Source organism: Hemiscyllium ocellatum, chromosome 5 (genome assembly GCF_020745735.1).
Source record: "Hemiscyllium ocellatum isolate sHemOce1 chromosome 5, sHemOce1.pat.X.cur, whole genome shotgun sequence".
Taxonomy (NCBI): domain Eukaryota; kingdom Metazoa; phylum Chordata; class Chondrichthyes; order Orectolobiformes; family Hemiscylliidae; genus Hemiscyllium; species Hemiscyllium ocellatum.
Genome location: NC_083405.1, coordinates 45799110 through 45807920, shown reverse-complemented (window position 1 = coordinate 45807920; position 8811 = coordinate 45799110). Strand labels below are relative to the sequence as shown.

The 8811-nt window shown below is 41.9% G+C and overlaps 1 non-coding gene across 1 annotated transcript; it reads right to left on the bottom strand.

Annotated features, from left to right (window-relative positions):
* Positions 1–973: 973 nt before the first annotated feature.
* Positions 974–1076, bottom strand: LOC132816307 (U6 spliceosomal RNA). Its single transcript, XR_009644788.1, has one exon. It is a non-coding gene; the product is annotated as a U6 spliceosomal RNA (small nuclear RNA).
* Between the last annotated feature and the right edge of the window lie 7735 nt (positions 1077–8811).

Genomic DNA, 8811 nt, shown 5'->3' with positions numbered 1-8811 from the left:
ACATCCCTGACAACCTCATTTGCGGGAATTGTCTGTTCAATTGCAGCTCCTGTCAGGTTGCATGGATCGGTTGAAGCAGCTGTTGGACACACTTAGGAACATACAGGAGGTGGAAAGCATCATAGATGATCACACCCAAGGTTCAGGCAGCTTGATGGCTGAATGCTAGAAGGAGTAGGCAGACAGTCCCCTGTGATTATAAGCCCTCACTAACAAGTATGCTCATTTAGATACAGATTGGTGGGAAAGGGCATGCGGGGGTGGAAATTGCCTGTTGGGGAATGGTAACAGCATCAGGCAGAGGGGTAGCACCACAGCTGGCTCTCTTGTAGAGCAGGGAGGGTCAAAGCACATTAGTGCAGTAGTAATAAGGGACTCTATACTCAGGGGCACAGATAGGCATTTCTGTGGCCATAAAAAATACTTCAGAATGGTGTGATACCTCTGTGGTGCCATGGTCAAGGATATCTCTGAGTGGGCACAGGGTGTCCTCGAAATTGAGGGTGAGCACCCTGAGGTCATGGTACACATTGATACTAATGATTTAGGCAGGATGAGGGACAAGATCTTGCAAAGGAAGTTCGTGGGATTGCTTCCTATGCCATGTGCCAGTGAGGATAGGAATAGAAAGATAGTGCAGTTAATTTTGATTGGATTAGATTCCCTGCAGTACAGAAAGAGGCCCTTCAGCCCAACAAGTCCACACCAACCTTCCAAACAGTAACCCATCCAGACCCATTCACCTACTTCCTACTAATGCACCTATCACTACGGGCAATTTAGCCATGGCTAATTCACTTGACCCGCACATTTTTGGACTGTGGGAGGAAACTGGAGCACCTGGAGGAAACCCACGCAGACACGGGGAGAATGTGCAAACACCACACAGACAGTTGCCCGAGGCTGGAATCGAACACAGGTCCCTGGAGCTATGAGGCAGCAGTGCTAACCACTGAGCCACTGTGTCGCCCCAAAAAATATGGAATGCTTCACAAATTTGCATGTCATTCTTGCGCAGAGGCCATGCTAATCTTCTCTGTATTGTTCTAATTTTAGTATATGTGCTGCCAAAGCGCTAAAGACATGCAGCTAAAGAGCTGGTGCAGAGGAAGAGCTTCAGCTGTGTGGATCATTAGCTTGTCATCCAAGGTAGGTGAAGCTTGTACAAGAAGGATGGCTTGCTCCTAAACAGAGGGGCAACATTTTCCTGGTAGATATGTTTGCTATTGCCACTCAGAAGGGTTTAAATTAGTGTCACAGGGGAGTGGGAATCAAAGTGGTAGGTCAGCAAGTGAATAACTGAGGAGGAGTTAGAGACAAAGACCAGAAAGGCTAAGAGGAAGAACAGACAGGGAAAGGTTACTGAACATGGCAGAACTGATGGTCTGAAGAGCATTTGATTTAACGTATCACAGGTAGGGCAGATGAGCGCAGAACTTGAGTTAATATGTAGAACTGTGATGTTGATCCTGTGGAAAGGAAAGATAAAGATGGCACAATTTGAGAATCTGGGCTGACCTGAGCTGAGTCAAAACAAAAAGGAGGCATACATGAGGTTTAGGAAACTGAAGACAGAGCAATTGAAGAACATAAATAAAAAGCAAAGAATTTAAACAAAGAGTTAGGAGATCTAAAAGAGGTCTTGAAATATGCTAGGGAAACAGGACTAAGGAAAAACCCAAACTGTTTTATATGTACAAAAGCAGCAAGAGGGTAGCTAGGGAAAGGATAGCTTCACTAAAGGATAAAGGACGGATTTTATGCATGGAGCCAGAGGAAGTGAGTGAGATTCTTTACAAATACTTTGCATTGGTGTTCACAAAGGAGAAGGACATATTGGATGGTGAGTCTTGGAGGAGCATGCTGATATTTTGGGCCTATTGATATAATAATAGGAGGAGGTGTTAGGTGCTTTGAAAAGCATAGAAATAAACAGGACCCCTGGACCTGGTGAGATCTGTCCCAGAATGCTGAGGGAAGCAGGTAAGGAAATTGCTGGGGCCTTGTATGAAATCTTTGTCTCCTCTTTAGCCATAGGAGAAATCTCAGAGGAGTGGAGAATAGCCAATGTCATTCCTTTGTTTAAGGAAGACAACAGGGATAATCTAGGAAATTGCAGGCCAGTGAGCCTTACATCAGTGGGAGGAAAATTATTTGAGAAAATTCTTAGGGAATGATTATTCACCTTTGTAAGAATATGGACATTAACATTAGGCAGCATGGATTTGGGCTGGGAAGGCCATATCTCACAAACATAAAGTCATAGAGTCATAGAAATGCATAGCTTGGAACCAGGCCCTTCGGTCCAACTAGTCCATGCTGACCAGATATCCCAACCCAATTTAGTCTTACCTGCCAGCACTTGGCTCATATCCCTCCAAACTCTTCCTATTCCTTTATCAATCCAGATGCCTTTTAAATTTTGACATTGTACTAGCCTCCACCACTTCTTCTGGCAGCTCATTCCATACATGTACCACCCTCTGCATGAAAAATTTGCCCCTTAGGTCTCTTTTATATCTTTCCCCTCTTACCCTAAACCTATGCCCTCTAGTTCTGGACCCCCCCCACCCCAGGGGAGTGACTTTGTCTATTTATCCTATCCATGTCCCTCATGATTTTATAAACCTGTATAAGGTCACCCCTCAGCCACCTACGCTCCAGGGAACACAGCTCCGGCCTATTCAACCTTGATTGAGTTTTTTTGAGGAAGTGAGGATGTAATGATTGGAACGATGTCAGCCAGGTGGATCTCATAGTATATGAACTCCCTGATTGGGGTTGTTAACCTGATCCAATCAGGGAGTCCTGGCTGTCAGATATAAACAGAGGTATCAGAGGTTTTGCTGACTCTTAGAGATGGCTCTGCTCACTCTAAGAGCTAGCTGGGTCAGTGTCATGCACAATACACGTTTATATAAAGGGTGACTTGGTGATGGGATACCGACCTTCATGGCATTAATTAAATAGTGACGAGAGAAAAAAAACATGCCCCTGCAGAGATTCATTCACAATAGTCATATTTGAGCTTGGATAAGCATTTCTTGCATCATGCCACTATTTGGGAAGCTTGATTCTTTTGATCCTGCCATCAAAGACTGGGCCCTCGATGTGGAAAGCATGCATTATTTTTTCTGGGCAAATAACATTGCGGTAGACAAAAAAAAGAGTAATTCTTCTGACAGCATGTGGACCTGCAGCCTTTTGAGTTATTAGGAGCCTAACTTTCCTAAAGACACAAGATACTAAAACCTTTCATGATTTGACATATTTAGCTAAGGAATATTATAATCCCAAGTGTCCTCTATTTCTGAGATACTATCAGTTTTACTCAACAATTCAAGAACTAGAGGAATCTATTTCAGCATTCTTGAGAAGGTTGAGACAACTGGGAGAGGCACGTGATTTTGGTTTAACCCTAAGTGACAGACCATTAGCTATGTGGAATTAATGATGAGATCTTGCAAAAGCACCTACTATCTGAAGTCCAACTGGACTTCAAAAACACTACAACTGGCTTTGTTGTTGTAAAACGCAGCAAGTGGAGCTCATGGGTTAGAGGGTATGTGCAGGGAAGTGGACACCTTCCCCAGGCCAACTGAGCATGAGGATCACCACTTGTGTGAAGGCAATTGCGTAGCTTGACTCAGAACATATCCTGGAAAGTGGGACCCTGGGTCAGCCCACAGCAAAACCTCAAAACAAAGCTATGCCTCAGCCAAATGGTTTCAATTTTCACAAGGATCTGGGCTGGCGGCAATTGTAATTTCTGCCAGTATATCTTCCTCTGTGGAGTTATTTCAAAGGGCAGGGCAGTAGGTGTTGTCTCTAGGCACTGTAGCAAGGTCCCTCATGGCAGGCTGATAGAGTAGGTAATGTCATGTGGAATCCGTGGTGAACTGCTAAGATGGATACAGAGCTGGCTTGGTCACAGAAGTTAGAGTGTAGCAGTGGAAGGGTGTTTTTCTGACTGGAGAGCAGTAGCCAGTGGTGTTCCACAGGCATCAATACTGGGAGCCCTGCTGTTTGTAGTAATAGAAATGATTTGGAAGAGAATGCAGGTGGTCTGGTTAGTAAGTTTGAGGATGACACAAAGATTGGGGGAGCTGTGGATAGTGAGGAGGATTGCCAAATAGATAAACTGAGACTCGGACAGAGAAATGGCAGGTGAAATTTAATCCAGACAAATGTGAGATGAAGCATTTTGGAAGGTCTAATGCAGGGGAAAAGTATACAGTAAATAACAGAATGCTTAGAAGCATTAAAATACAGAAGGTTTTAGGCATGCATGTCCACAATTCCCAGAAAGTAGCAACACAAGTGGATAAGGCATCAAGAAGGCTTGCCTTCATTGATTGGGACGGAGAGTAAAAATTGGTAGGCCATGTTTCAGCTGTGGTTAGTCCATATTTGGAATGCTGTATTCCGTTCTGGTTACCACCCTACCAGGATGATGTGAAGGCTTTGGAGTGGGTCCAGAAAATGTCCACTAGCATGTTAAATGGTTTGGACTGTTTTAGCTATGAAGGAAGATTGGACAAACTTGTATTGCTTTCAGTTGAACATTGGAGGTGGAGGGTCGACCTGATAGCAGCTTACAAACCTATGAGAGGCATATGTAGATTTTCTTTCGCTAGGGTAGAATGTTATTTATTCAAAGACAGATTTCAGGTCATTGATCAAACATCACTGCCAGTGTATGGCCTGACTGCTGGCCTATATATTAGCTCAAGTAACATATACAACAATGGCTGGGTTCTTGTTGAGAGACATCTCTTGACAATTAGCAACATTAGCTATTTGCATTATTGTAAAATCACAGGCTTATGCACGATCCGGGTGTTGTGCTTACTGAAGTCGTAGCAAATTACATACACATAACTGACAGACTGAACAAACTGCACTGACTCCATTCCATTCAGAGCCTGACTGAAGGAAAGGAGGATACCTTTATACTGGAACATCACACGTCATAATGTCATGCAACTGTCTTAAAGGCTGACTGCCAGTCAAGTCTGGAAGATGTTCAATAACACAACATTCCCACTTTTCTCTTTCGAGAATGTGAACCATTTTCTAATGACATGTTCAGAGATGTATATAGACACTTTGTCTCTGTGCATTTAGATAATGAATCAGCGGATGTATGCCGTGACCAGATCTATTCCTTATATAGTTATCACAATATCGCTTATCTAATTTAGATGTAGTGCTCAAAGAGCTGTCATCTTGGAACTGGGTGAGTTGTGGGATCTGTGATTGTAACTTTCTCTGGCTTTCTCTCCTCATTTCCTGGGTGGCATGGTGGCTCAGTAGTTAGCACTGCTGCTTTACAGCGCCAGGCACCAGCCTTGGGTGACTATCTGTCTGTGTAGAGTTTGCACATTCTCCCTGTGTCTGTGTGGGTTTCCTCCCACAATCCAAAGATGTGCAGGTCAGATGAATTGGTTATGTTAAATTACCCGTAGTGTTAGGTGCATTCGTCAGGGAGAATGGGTCTGTGTGGGTTACTCTTAAGAGGATTGGTGTGGACTTGTTGGGCCAAATGGCCTGTTTCCATACTGTAGGGAATCTAATCTAATTTCCAATGGTTTCACATGCAAGCTGTTACATGCTTCTCAGGTACTTATGTCAAAGCCAAAATAAATTCAGTCACAATGGTCTGAATTGAATGCTCCATTTTCATGAAACATGTTCCATAATAATATTGATAAAATTAGTAATTTTTAGAAGCAAAATATAAATATTACTTGTGCTTTTAATTTATTTTTCTTAGCTCTCAAAAGTATGAAGGATTGAGTAAGAGTTCAAGGTTGTCGTTCCATTGAGAAGTATCGATAGGGACATAACCTTTGTAGAAAGTGAAAGCAAGTCTGGTGCCAACAAATATCGTGAATCATTTGCTGCATTGGGATGAAATCACACTGTTGGAAAAATCCATGTAGGACTTTCTTATTCTATAGAGCCTATACAGAAGGCAAATCATATACAGTTCAGAATCTGTGAGTGCACACGTTGCTGTGTTTTTCTGATTTTTATGCTCTTGGTCCTCCATTTTCTCATCTTTAAAACGCATGAGAAATAGCATTTTTAGAGGAAAATGAAATGCGGCACTAAAATTATATTAATTTAAACATTTTGTACTGAATCTGCTGACTACTATTAGTTTAGTTTTGAAGAAACCCAATTGTGGTGTATACTTCCAGCCGTTAAAAATTCACGATGTTTCTGATAAATGACAAAAATGTCCTTTGCTTTGGTTTCCCCTTTAGGAACATATGCTGTCATGAAAATGAAATTTGTTCCCTGAAAGTAGAAACTGGTGAAAAACAATGGAAATCCAGGAAAGGAGAAGGCCCACAGTCCCATCCTCTATTTCCAAACAGCGGGCACTCACTGGGATAGCAGCAAATGCATTTGAGAAATTGGAAATAAATGGATAGAGTTCAATGGAAGTTCTCCTTAGACCATTTTCCTTTCTCCATCGCCTTTATACTTCCCATGCCATGAAAATCTACATTACTGGGAAGATCTACATCTCACGGTTCACATGAGAAGAATCAATGTCAAATGTTGACATAAGATTGCGACCGGAAATTGTGACATCTGAAGTTTGTCGGAATGTAAGTGAATAATCAAGATTATTAATAAAATGAGGATAAGTTTGTTTTTCTTTTTTCATTCACGAGTAATGGGAATCAATGGCATAGAAAATATTTATTTATTATCCCTACTTATGCTTGAATGTATCTGGTGAACCACCCTCTTGAATGGCTACCATCAGTATGCTGAATATATTTGCACAGCACTGAGAGCTAGTGAAGTACAGGATTCTGCCGCAGAACCAATGAAGGAATGGAAATCTATTTCCAAGTCAGTTTGGTGTGTGATGTGGAGTGAAATATCATGATAATGGTATTCCTATATGCTTTGTGCCACATGTCTTTCTCACCAGAAGAGGCTGGGGGTTTGAAAAGTGCTTTTGAACAAGGCTTGATGAGTTGCAACAATGCATCTTACAGATTATAAACACTACAGTTACAGGGATCCAATGAGAAAGGCAGTGAAGTTTAATACGGTGGTTTGCTTTGTCCTGTATAGTGCTGAGCTTCTTAGTTGTCATGGACCTGCATTTATCAAGATATGTGCCATGAATTCCATCTCTGGCTTGTCTTATGCTTTGCAGATGATGGAAAGACTCCTAGGGAATCAGTGTCACAGTATTCCCAGTTTCTGATCTGCTCTTGCAGCATCAGCATTGATGCTCATGGCTAGATCGTGCAGATGGACTGTTTGGACTCGGGTGGAGATGCTGATATGCTGCAGCTATCTCACAGTTTTGGGTGATCAGGAAGCTATCTCCCTCTTACTGCCTATGATAAGCATATTGGATGAAAGTAAGATTGATAATGTATCTACTTGGCTGTATATTTATATACCTTGTGGCCATCATGTTCCATCATGGAACTCGAAACAAGAACTTCTTGCCCAAAGGTATGGCCACTACCTCTCATGCCACAGGACCTGTTGATATTTGTACCAGTTCAAAGTCTGGTCAATGGAAACCCCAAGTTATTGATTAGTGGACTTTTTTAATGACAGTTATGCTACTGAATGTAAAGGCAAGCTGTTTAGACTTTCTTATGTTGGAGCTCATCATTATCTGGTGCTTATGTGATGCAAATGTTACCTGTCACTTATCAAACCAACTCTGAATATTGTTCATATCTTACTGCATATGGGCACAAATTCATTACATGAGGAGTTGTAAATGAAACTAAATGCTATACAATCATCAATAAATATCCTGATTTTTGACCTTATGATTCAAGGAAGATCATTGATAAAGCAGCTGAAGAAATTATATACAGTCTAAGACATTACAATGAAGAACTTTTTAGATTACTGACAGTGTGGAAACAGGCCCTTCAGCCCATCAAATCCACACTGACCCACTGAAGCACAACCACCCAGATCCATTCCCCTACATTTACCCCTTCACCTAACACTACAGGCAATTTAGCACGTAGTGTCAAGGATCCTACATGTATAAATAAAAGGTGACTTGGTAGCGGAATACTGGGCTCTATGGAATTATTTCAATTAAACTCAGCTGCATTCTTGTCAAATGTTCAGTCCCTAATCTACAGCCCTTCTATCAGGAGGGTGGGATCCTACTTGAATTGACACCCTCTCTTTTCTTCCGATGCTTCTGCACACACCTACCCAGCAATCATTTCTTTATCAACCCCATACCAGCCTCACTTTGTTGGCCTGGATCCTTTGCTGAGTCTGTGCTGGGTGAATTGTGATAGCTACCACCATTGCCCTTGTGAAACTGACAGCAGTGAGGAGCTGCTGACCACTCATTAACTGGCAACGCTTCAGGACATGTTGCACGCTCTGACGAAGGCTTACCATTGGGCACTTGACTGCTTCGTTTTCTTAATACGGTGTGTCAACATTCAAGCCCCTTGTTGCTTGAATTTAAAGTCTGCCAATTCTGGCTGTTCACTTTTAAATAGATGCTGTCAGAGATTAACTTATTTTGAGACATGAAATGAATTAATAAGAAAATTAATTCTACCCTAACCTCTGATGTATTCTGGGATTCTGCAGATCAGTCTTAGTTTACCTGTCACAGGAACAACTTATTGTGTATGATTTTGCTGTTGTTCTGGGTGTGAATTCTAATCATTGTTTTCTCTGCCTTGTTTCTCCTTTGTTTTTGGCATATGGCTGAAGGATCCTGGTCCCAGCTGTAGGATGTGACTTTGATAACACCGTGAAAGTGACTACACAAATTGCCTA